The sequence below is a fragment of the Podarcis cretensis genome (assembly GCF_951804945.1).
Source record: "Podarcis cretensis genome assembly, chromosome: 14".
In the NCBI taxonomy this organism is placed as follows: Eukaryota; Metazoa; Chordata; class Lepidosauria; order Squamata; family Lacertidae; genus Podarcis; species Podarcis cretensis.
Window position 1 is genome coordinate 33,606,761 of NC_137183.1, and position 12,246 is coordinate 33,619,006.

The 12,246-nt window shown below is 40.9% G+C and overlaps 1 protein-coding gene across 5 annotated transcripts in view; it reads left to right on the top strand.

The window, feature by feature from the left end:
* The window catches only part of USP7 (ubiquitin specific peptidase 7), an 88,458-nt gene that overhangs the window by 13,384 nt on the left and 62,828 nt on the right, over positions 1 to 12,246 (top strand). The gene's annotated exons all lie outside the window — the stretch shown is intronic.

Sequence of the window (12,246 nt, forward strand, 5' to 3'; positions counted from 1 at the left end):
GTTCTTATCCATGCCATATCCGTGTAGTCATATTTTGATTCCTTTCAACTCTGTGCCTAAACTGCGCCTTCAGATCTTGCTTTCCAATTTCTCTTCCTTAGGCATATAAAAAAGCTTATACCTCTCTTCCAACTCAGTTTAATGCTGAAAGAGACACATAATGCACTCTGTCTCATCTCTGTATTCCATAGTTCTGCACCCATTTTACCCACCAACCTTTGGCTTGCCTTGACCTTTACAGGTCTCCTGGTTCTGTGCTCTCTCCATTCTCAGTAATCCCTGCAGGATCTCCCTGCACAAGGCACTGCTTGGTCTTCTGGAAATACACCCTTAATTCCTCTATTCCTCATCCACTACAGGGACACTTATCTTAGTTCTGTGGCCAGCATCCTTTCCCTGTAGCCTTCCTTCCCCTTTAGGGCTGGGGCCTCCTTTTTGCCTCCTGCCCCACCGGCCATGCCTGCTTTTCCTTGAAGATACCGGGCAGATAAGGCTGCTGCTCCGGGTCCTATCCCACCAGCCAACTTGGAAAGACCTTTGAGAAATATAAGGGTTGGCTTTCTCCAGATCGGAGAGCCGCCTTTCATTTGACTTTTGTGTGCGCTGTGAGGCCGAAGTTGAAAAGTTTTAGGAAGCCGGCGAAGAAGTGGGGGTGGTGGCTCTGCTTGTTTTCCAGGCTGGGGAACGGGGTGCGCGCGCCTCTGTGTATGCGAGCTGGTTTGGCGCTCTTGGGGCGGGGCGCGGCTGGTGGGGCCGGGGCGGTGTCCCGGAGGCTTGTAAATTGGGGGTGGAGAGAGAGAGAAAAGAGGTGTTTCCCATAGAGAGAAAAACCGGGGGAGGGGGGAGTTTGTCCCTGACTTTCGTGGAAGTTGGGAGTTCACTTCTTGTGGAGAGCTCTGGCGTGAACATTATGAGCAAAGCATTTTTCTCTAGATGCAAAGCTTGAGAAAGCGGCGGACACTTCGGGTGCCCCAGTATTGCTTCTTTGCAGGGCTCCGAGATCGGTTGACCTCGAGCAGGATGTGCTTCTTTGCAGTGTATTTTGGGGGTCGCGGGGTGGAGAAGGAACGGTGTCGGACTGGCTCTGGCAATGGGGGGCCTCGGTGATAATCTCTTTTCTTGGGACAGATCGCTGCGCTCAGGAATGCTGCTTTCTCCCCAATCTCCCCCTCCCCCTGACTGTTGATTCCGGCAGCCGCTCGGCGTTTGGGTTTTTTTCTTTCTTTCTAAAAGCTTCCAGCCCCCTTCTATTGTATCCTGCACACAGCCAGCCACGCGAGATGCTCGCCATTTTTAATTGGGCCACTGCTCTGCTCGTACTAGGGGTTATTTACAGAAAATGCATTGGGATGGGGAAGGTCTCTCGATGCGGGACGAATCCTCTCTCTGGGTAATGCTCTTAAATATGTAGTCATAGGGCACTGACCCTGCTCAGTCATCCCAGGGTGGGGGAAGGAAGAAAACACTCCCAGGGATCATGCTCCAGGTCTTAAAGGTGCAGTCCTGTGCCGGTCTACTTGGGGCTCACTCCCATGTAATTGTGTATAAGATTGTAGCCATAGTGGTTTAAAATAAGGAAGGCTTCATCATATTTAGGTATAAAAACAACAAAAAAGTTTTCTTTTCTTCTATGCAGAAAGTGCTGATGACTTCTTAGAAACAGTATTAAAACCCACCATCTATTTTCTCTATATCTTGATCATTAACAAGATTAAAGATTTTGGGGATCAGAAATTCAAAAACATCCCTGCAGAAAGGTGATCAAGATGTTGCTATCCTTAAGAATAATAAAAATATTCAGACTGGCTTCAGTGTTAGCCTAAAAGGTGATTAAACCATAAAAGTGCAGGGCGATTAGTTAAAATAGAGCTAAAATGTTGTCACTTTTGCTACTTATGGTAGAATTAAGATGGGATTGCCATGGGCACTGTGAAAATAGCATGCTGAATTAGATGGGCCTTTGCGCTGATCCAGCTGGGTCTTCTGATATTAATGTATATGAAAACAAATATGTGATGTGATTGTGTATGTGTGGAGATTTTTGTGTTTCATATGCAGGAACTTATTACTGTATCTTGAGAGACTTCACCTAATATCTGAAATGGTACAACCCACCTAGAGGTTTACCAATAGAGTGAGAACTAGTCATGTGTTACTTTGTGGCAAGTTAAGAGACATGTACAAATTTATTGTTGAAAGAGCTGTTTCTGTATCTGCTTGGTATCAAGGCACAGGCTCAGAGTATGTATTCTAGTTCCCTACATTAACCAGAGCATTAGCTGAACTTTAATGGGTCATTCTCCTCCCCTTTCAGTGGGACTTAAGGACTGAGTATCTTGAAATGTACTGGTTAACCTTTTGCTAGCTGAAAAGTACAGAGCATCTTGCAAATTCAGGTCTGGACCTTGGTTACAATGGCCAATTTGATCTTGCTTCATGATTGAAGGTCCTGTGTCCTCTACGTACTTAGTTTTGATATTGTTGTAAAGTAAAACACCACTTTATTCATTTATTTGCCAAAATTTTACATTGCCAACATTAAAAAAAAATCTTTGTTATTTACAACTAAGTTTGACCCCTCCCACATCAGTATGTATGAACTTAGACCTTTTTCACTTGAGCTCTATTACTGATAGATTTCTGACAACTTTCCAAGGAATCCTGGAGTATTCCACCACAATGCAGTTGCTCTTATGAACATTTTCTGTTCGTAAAAGGGAAGAGGGCTGCATCTCTTTACCACAGTCAAGCTGCAGAAGAGAAGAGGAGAAAAGGCACTTGACCATATGGGGATGAAGAGAGAATGTTTTGGGTTAAAAAGGTTGAACTGCCATCCACATAAACGTGGTGCTCAAATCCATATGAGGTGATCCACAAATGAGGAGCCCCAGACCGGAGAAGGAAAACACGGGAAGGACTTCCCCGAATGGGAATACTGAAATGAAACTTAGAAAACTAGGAAGAGAACCAACTGAAGAAAAGAACCACAGAGAAAGGGGGTCAAACAAGAGAGGGTTTTCAACTGTAGCCAAGGCAGCAGGGATGTCTTGGGCTGTGTAAGGAGACCTTTGGACTTGACATGAGATCTTGGTTTCTATACCTTACTAAGGATGCTTCTCCAAGTAATAATCAGTACTGATTATATATGGGAATGGGGTCCTAGACAAAGGTTGTGAATACATTGTCTTGATATTTACATAAAGCTTTACAGTAAGCAAGAATGCTGACAACATTTTCTTAGAATGTTCTAAAGCTGATGCAGACCTATTCTCTTTCTCCTCTTGACTTCTGGAAATACTCCTAATATTTTTCTTAGAATTATTCAGAAGCTTTCTCTTTTATTGCAGCAAACATGTTTTTCTTTTTGTTGTTAATGCTCTTGTGTTTAGACTCTGATATTGCCTTCAAGTCATTTATAAGTCAATTCTTTTATTGCTTCCATTGTTCTTAATTACTTTCCCTTTGTCAGTAATATCCAGTTTAAAAAACTCCAATCAATGTATTGTTGATTTTGCAATTTGATTTTACAGCACTGCAAAATAGCACACCACCACAAAAGATTATCTGTATACAGAAGAAATGTGATCAAATGCTGAACTTGTAACATCAGGCAATAGCTTATAACAAAGCTTCAGCTTTTTCATTTTTTACCATACTTATTTGAGGCAGAATAAAAACAGTGAATTTAGTTCACTGTGAAGAATTTAGTAAAAATTATTGTTGTGACAGGAGCAGTTTTCATCTGCAAAGCAGTCTACAGTACTGTAGAGTGGATGCTGTTTCTGCCTTTTGGGTTGTTATTTACTATTAGCATAATTAATTTATTAATCAGCTTCTACACAGTTGTCTCAAGACAATGTACAATAATGCTGCCAGCAGCTCAGAGACATGTATAAGAGAGTCCACAGGCCTCTAATTGTACTGTGAGGGGATCAAAAACTTCTAGCTGTTTGTGAACATTAAGATATCCTAGCGCAGTTTATGAGAAAGGAGTTTCCCCTTCTTTTAGAAGAAGCATTTCACATGACTATTTCAACTCACTTTTGGTATTTGGCTGGGTGAATGCTCCAAAATGAATCCACTGACTACCTGGATCTTGGCTTGGTGAACCTCTATATGTCTGGGAGATGTCCAACCCTTCACAAGTCTTGTTGCCATAAAAATAAAATCCTAGTCTACCTTTGAAGCAAAATGCACTTGGTTTTGCTTGTGCTGCTGTTGCTTGTTTTTAACATGCTTTTAAGCAAGATGGCTTTTGATGTTGTATGCTGCTTTGATTGCCTTGTGGCAGAAATTCAGTTAACATATTTTATAAATATTTGAATATAAATTATATTTAAAGAATCAGAAACTTTTGTTTCAGACTTCTCTATAGTTTTAAGGCTTGAGAGGATGACATAGAAATGTAGGAGGACGGGGAAAGGAAGACATCCATTTATACCAAAGGGTCAGTGCAAAGCTTTCTCCCTTTCCTTTCTCTTTTGAAACACTTCTTAGTGTTTCATTAGTGTTTCATTAGTGCTTCTAGTAAATGCTGGACCTATATAGCACTTGAGAATCAGAAGTGCTGTAAACTTTCAGGAGGGAGGTTGGTGGAAAGAGGTAAATGGTAAGGCTGGCATCACTTTGGTCTTTGACAGACACACAATTTAATAGATAACAGCAATTTTATATTAAATTGTATTAAAATACGATAATAAATCTGATGTCAAACCAAATCAGTCTTGTTAACTGACTAGGTATACTTCATACATACTAGTTATGATGTTGGTCATTATAGTGATGCATAAGGTTTCTAGGATAAATACTTTGGACTAGCATATTGATAAATCTCATTTCCAAGGGGAATAGTTGTCAAAATTGCTACTGTTATAATTGCCCCTTTGTCAGTGTGGTAAATATACATTGGGTTGTATTCAGAGTTACTCATACTCAGAGTAGACCCTCTGAAATGAACTGACATGATTACTTGGGTTCATTAATTTCAGTGGGTCTTCCCTGAGTAAAACTTTGTTGGATATAACTCATTGCTTGATCTTTAAAGAATGGTGGTGTGCACTTGAGGACACAGTAAATAAAAATATCACGTATAGCTTAGAAATGCATGCTGAAGTCCATAGGGATGTTTGCCTGTTTCATGCATATTGCTAAACCAAAATTTAGTATTCCGTAGATGCAGGAGCCTTGCGTTCATGTGCTGTTTTTTCCTGTGTGACCAGAAGGAGATTAGAAGGCTCCTCCTGCTCAGCTGGTTTGCTGTGTCTGAACCTGGATAAAGTGAAGTTTGTGTTAACTATGGGTTATTGAAATTAGCCAGCTTCAAACCATTGTTAATGATCTGGAACCTAGGAGTTGTCATTGGACATAATTATGACTTGTGAAGCCTCAGTTGTTAAGATTTGTGCTTCTTCCTTGTTCTGTCAGGAAGAGTCACTAAAAGTGTCTTGCTGCATATGTAGTTCATCAGGAAGCACCCAGGCTTTTCTTAGGTGATCATATACTTTCATTTGCAGAACTGAAACACTTGTTAAGCATATTTCCACCAATTGTCTATTGCTAGACATATCCTGCGCCTGCCAACCTAGCAGTTCGAAAGCACCCCCGGGTGCAAGTAGATAAATAGGGACCACTTACTGGTGGGAAGGTAAACGGCGTTTCCGTGTGCTGCGCTGGCTCGCCAGGTGCAGCTTTGTCACGCTGGCCACGTGACCCGGAAGTGTCTCCAGACAGCGCTGGCCCCCGGCCTCTTGAGTGAGATGGGCGCACAACCCCAGAGTCTGTCAAGACTGGCCCGTACGGGCAGGGGTACCTTTACCTTTACCTTTTTAGACATATCCTGGCTTCTGTTGATTTTGCTCATGCCCAGTGGCAGTTTGATGTTTAATTGGAAGACCAAGCAGTAATTTCTTGCTGCTTCTTTGTATACACCTCCTCCCCCAAACCAGCCTACTTTGGAGCAGAATATTTGATTTTGGCCCTTCACTTTCTGTTCTCAAGTTGCCATCTTCCATAGGCTTTACTAAATATAAAGGAGTATAGGATAACTACTAACTTTCTTAGCAAAACTGCTGATGCTATGTGTGTATATGTATCTACCTATCTGTTTTATCATGTTGTGTAGCACTTTGAGACTTTTTTAAAAATTTAAGCAAACTACAAAGGTGGTATCCCATGAAATGCTTCCACTAGTGTAAGGACTTCTGGCTTTGTGGTGGAACGTCTCCCTCCTTTGCCTACCTGTGTCCTAAATCTGTTTTGGATTTCCCCCCAACCTTCTGGAGCATATTTGAGAAGGGAGAGAGGAAGCTCCAATGCACAAGAGGAAATCCTTGCAGTAGTAGAAGCACTTCAGTGAATACCACACCTCCCTAAGGGATTTCTAAATATATATATATATGTGGAGTGTGTGATGGGGGGTGGAAACCCCACACATAAGTTTGGGAAAGGCAGGACCATGGCAGAAAGTCCAAAGTTACATTCTCCTCTCATTTCACTGGAAAATATTGTTAGTGTGACTTAAACTTAGCTATATACTGTTATGACTCGGGGAGGGGGGCAAAGCTGTATTTCTAAACTGCTATAACCCACCCTTGGACCTTGTAGTGAAGGGAAGATAAGAAATCATGTTATATTGAAGAATAATAATGGTGATTATAAATAAAAAAAATTGTCCAGTAGCACCTTAAAAGGTAAAGTAAAAGGACCCCTGACGGTTAAATCCAGTTGCGAACGACTCATCTCGCTGTACTGGCTGAGGGAGCCGACGTTTGTCCACAGACAGTTTTTCTGGGTCATGTCGCTAGCATGACTAAGCCGCTTCTGGCGAAACCAGAGCAGTGCACGGAAACGCTGTTTACCTTCCTGCCGGAGCGGTACCTGTTTATCTACTTGCACTTTGACGTACCCAGAACAAACTTAGTTGGTCTCTAAGGTGCTACTGGACAATTTTTTGATTTATTTCGACTGCATCAGACAAACCCGGCCACCTACCTGAACAGTGATTATGTTGCTGTTTGGTCCAACAGGTCAGCCTGTACACAGTAGTAATAATAATAATTAAAAATAATTTATTATTTGTACCCCGCCCATCTGGCTGGGTTTCCCCAGCCACTCTGGGCGGCTTCCACAGAGACCAAAAATACATTAAAATTTCACACATTAAAAACTTCCCTGAACAGGGCTGCCTTAAGATGTCTTCTGAATGTCAGGTAGTTGTTTATCGCTTTGACATCTGATGGGAGGGCGTTCCACAGGGCGGGCGCCACTACCGAGAAGGCCCTTTGCCTGGTTCCCTGTAGCTTTGCTTCTCGCAATGAGGGAACCGCCAGTAGAAAATGGCACATCATGGCAAACATTCTGAAGCTGTGTTTATAGTTAACTTTTTTTAAAAAGCACCAAATTTCTCCAGAGCCTTCAAGGCATCTTGAAAGAATGATAGCAAAACAGGAATTTAACTTTGTTTAATTTTTTTTGTTTAAACAGATTTTGACACTTAAGATCATGTAAGTTTATTTAAACATGAATACATTGTTCTATTTGGAAAATTAAGAAATACAATTACATAGTGTTGTGAGTTTGGTTGGGGTGGGGATAGAAGGATGCCTCAACTGTCTGGTAGTTAGAAATACAAAAAGCCAGAGTCAGGTGTGTTAGCTGAGGCAGCTGAGAGACAGAGCCATGCCTGATTTCCGCTGGAATACAAGGCTATGGCTATGGGAGAAGCAAGACCTTCCTGCTTTTGGGGTGCTAATGCTATAAGCCCCTCTATCATATGCTCAGGGTGTGTGTGTGTGAAAATAAATCATATATCATAAATACACCACAGTCTCTGCTACCCCGCATTTTGAGAAAATCAAACCCTGGGTAAGTGCCTGGAACCCCTGGAATCTCGCACTGCTATGAGATTGGGGTGGCATGCAACAATAATGTTTCCAAATGGTTCCTATAGCGGCTTAGTAACTTAGTTCATTTATATATTGTGTGTACTGGGAACACACATTACTTTATTGTAAAATAAAGTTCTTCTTGAGACTGGCTTAACTTAGTACAGGTAATTAATTTACTCAAGTGAAATTGTGCTGTGCATCTAAACTGAAGCAGTTAAAGCAGTCTAGCCAGTACCTTAAATGACACAACAGGGTGTTTGGAATTGGCAGTGAAGGTGCAGAGGTAGGAGTAGACTGGTGATGAGCTGCAACTTGCCCCAACTCTCTCAAAGAGTTATTTATTAATATGCATTATTACTAGAAAAACTGAAACAATGACAGCAGTGTTCTGAAGTCCTGCAGATTGTATGTGGATGCAAAATATGTCTTGTAGAATAGAATCAAAGGATGGAACCAAATCATCCTCTTTCTCTTTCCTCAAGGAAGATCTCTTTCCTTGTTAAAACATTTGCAGATTAATTCAATTTTTTACCGAGCAGAGTTAATTCTTAACATTTGTATTTATTCTTTGTATACCGTTAACCAATGTGTATTTGTATCAACCTTGCAAATAAATTCACAGCTGTTGCTAACTTGCTCGTCTGCACACTGCTACCTTAGTCATTTGTGGCACGTTGACAGTCTTAAGGAAATAACTCTTAGCCAGTTTATGAAAAATGTTTAATCACCTGGGGGTGACTTTTACTCAGCCCGGGCAAGTGGATACAGTGGTACCTTGGGTTACATATGCTTCAGGTTGCATATGCTTCGGGTTACAGACTCCACTAACCCAGAAATATTACCTCGGGTTAAGAACTTTGCTTCAGGATGAGAACAGAAATCGTGCTCTGGCGGCAGCTGGAGGCCCCATTGGCTAAAGTGGTGCTTTAGGTTAAGAACAGTTTCAGGTTAAGAACGGACCTCTGGAACAAATTAAGTACTTAACCTGAGGTACCACTGTATTTACAACCTCACATGCACACATGTAAATGAGGCTTGCATCCTGCAAGTAGAGCATATGGAGCGGCTGTTGGGTCTGGTTCAGAAACTCCAGCTGGTGCAGAATGCTGCAGCCAGATTGCTGATGGGAGCTTCTGGTCAAAAAATGTGACAGGGTTAAAACAGCTGCACTGGCTGCTCATCTACTACTGAACCAGGTTCAAGGTTCTTGTATTGATTTACAAAGCCTTGAACAACCAGGGTCCAGGATATCCCAGAGATAACCACTGAGAACATTTGCCGGAGTGTCTTTGTTCATTCCCCAAGTTGGTGAGGTTCCACGGACAACAATGAGAGATGATCAGTCCTGTCCTATGGAACATTCTGCCAATAGAGATTCAGCAGCCCCCTTCTGTGCCAATCTTTAAAAGCATGATGAAAACTTTTATTCTGCTAGGCCTGTGCAGACAATTAAGAATACATCTCCCACAATAGTCTGTTGAGGTTTGTTTTTAATTTATTTTTGGTTTCAACTTGTTTTTAACTTTTTATGATGTTTGGTTTTTTTGTGGTATATAAATATTTTTTTCCTAAAATAATTATTACATATGTTTTCTTGGCTGCTACTGGAAATCCAGTTACTCCCTCCCAAATCAAGCCTGAAAAGGCAATGACTTTCCACCCCATGTACTAACACAACAGTACTACTCTATATACAGTACAGTACAGTACAGTACAGTACTACTCTATATACAGTTTGACTTGCTCTGTTATGAGGTAAATTGTAAAGTGTAATTAAAAAAAACCCATCCTGTTTAAGTCATATGGTGCTCAGGATTATTATTACTGTTGTTACTAATTATCCTCCCTTCACACTAAGGTGCCGGGTGGGTTACACAGTTTAAAATACAGCATTTAAAACAGTTTTAAAACCTTCTAATTACTGTACAATAAATCTCCTGCAATCACAAAACATAGGGTGACTCCAGGGATCAAATGCATTGTGCAACTGTGATAGAATACATCTCATTGTTTTTAAGTTGGAAATTAAATTCATTCCCTCCCCCCTTTTTAAAAAATAAACAACCATGTTTTAAAGGAAAACTGAATTTATTGCAAACATACAATTTCTTAAACTGAATTATGGTATTTTATCAAACACATTGTGTCAGAAGCTGCTTTTCTATGTGAGAGAATATATTACATCAAACTTAGAAGCTTTAAGTGTTATAAAGTCTGTTGTGTATTGCGTATTTATTATGGTAACAACATTTATGTCTATGAAGATTTTAGATAAGCAGATGATTAGAAAGGACCGTGAACAGTAAGACCCTTGCACAAGGTTGATTGTAAATGTGCTCCAAGGGCAGAGGCTGGTTGTGAATGTCCTTCATCATGACTTCCTGAATGTTCATTGAGACCATTAATCAGCATCTTAATAATCTTTATAGAAGGGAGATGGAGCAAGATTCAGATCCAGCGCTTTACTGCTGTGTAGCAGGCTACCATGCAGTACTTTTACTCTTTATTGACCATAAGGCCAGGAGGCATGGAAGCTGGTGGGGAAATTGTGTCTTTCTGTGAGCTTGCAGCAGGTCCTGGGAGTTATGAGCTGCTATGCAGTCTGTGTGTTTCAACCAAATTCATGCTACAACACTCCCTATCCATGTGCGCAAGAAACTGAATATAAATGGTTCAGAGCAGATCTGACCTGGAAGCAGAGGTGGCGTCAATGTGTTCCCAGCCCCTGTGCAAATTTTGTGACAGCAAAAGTGATGACAACATCTTAAGCCAGCTGGGTTTCTTCATAAAATCTTGCTCACCATGCAAAGGGCCATAATAATTTTTGGGCTGTATCTTCCTCCTGCTGCTGCTTCATACTTAGCACAAATAGCATGTTAGCCAGTGTTAATGTGATAAATTTAACACATTGTGTAGGACCATTGTGCTGTGAAGCATAAAATGTTGATTTTAATACAATCCTGTCAATTTTTGTAAATGCTTTTCCTATAAAACAGCCTTCACCAGTCTGGTGCCCTCCAGATGTTTTGGATTGCCAATGGTTGTGCTGGCCAATGGTGGTGGGAGTTGTTGACAAAAACATCTAGCGGGTATAAGTTTTGCAATGATTGCTGTTAAGTTCTTACTGCTATATAGTTTTATGTGCAGTCTCACCATGTAAACTGAAATGAAGACTCTTCCATAATGGAGAGAGTTGTGAAATATATGCATGCTATAAAAGGCTGTATAGATATATATGTGGGTTAACTTGCTTCTTTTCTAGAAAGTGACTGTTCCAGGACCTAACGGTCTATATACTTAATCAATGCACGTGTAGAAAAGAAAATATTAAAACTTCAGAATAATATACTGTAATTATTGGATCAACAGAATTACAGTGAAAAATATTTATCTAATGAATTGGCCTCTTTGAAGTTTTTCTCTGCCCTCTATTTTTTGTCAGCAAGAGATCCAGGTCTGTAAACAAACTCATTTGGAATTAATGTGGTAATCGATTAATTGGTGCAGTTAACCAGTTAAAAGTTTGATCGCCATCTTAAAATAGAACACAAATTGGAGTCATGCCTCTAGAGATTATTCTATATCTCATTTGCAACACACTTCTTTGTGTTCTGCCTCTGCCCCCTCCCCATTTCCTTGCTACTCCGTAGGAGTCCTTGGAGTAGTTAGCAAGTGGGATCTGGGTAAAGTCATGAAAGAAATTTTGCAGAGCAGTTTTCCTTCCTTTCCTTCAGGGACTTATTCAATGGCAAAAGAGAAAGGAGCAGCCCTAGGTATATTATGTGGGGTGTAGCTCATGTAAAATAGGGGCTTGCTAATACATTTGCAACTCAGTGAAGTATCTACACTGAAAAAGGTTGGTTTAAGTGTCATCTTGTAGTTATGTGAGCATTGAAGGACAGCCATGACAGCACTTACAGTGCATAAAAATAAAACTAATTTGTAGGTAAGGTCTGCATGTCAGTTAAGGGCATGAGCACCTCTGAGATTCCTGCTCTAGTTCTAGGATCTGGGAAGGAATTTTTCCAGATCCATAGACTGTTATGAGTGATGTTATGAGTGATGGCTGGGGTTCCTAGTCTCTTCACAGCAAAGCAAATATAACACAAGGGTAGCGAACGTGGTACTCTCCAATTTTTCCCCAACTACATATCCTGTTTTTCCTGGCTGAGGGGAGCTTTAGTCCAATAACTTCTATAGCAGGCATGTCCAATAGGTAGATTACTGGACGTCTGCGGTAGATCACAGGTAGATCATTGGCTCCCCCCAAAGAAGCTGAACAACTGTGGCTCCCCTAAAAAAAGCTCAGCATTTTGCCTCCTCCCTGAAAAAACTCAACAACTTTGACCCGAACCCCCCA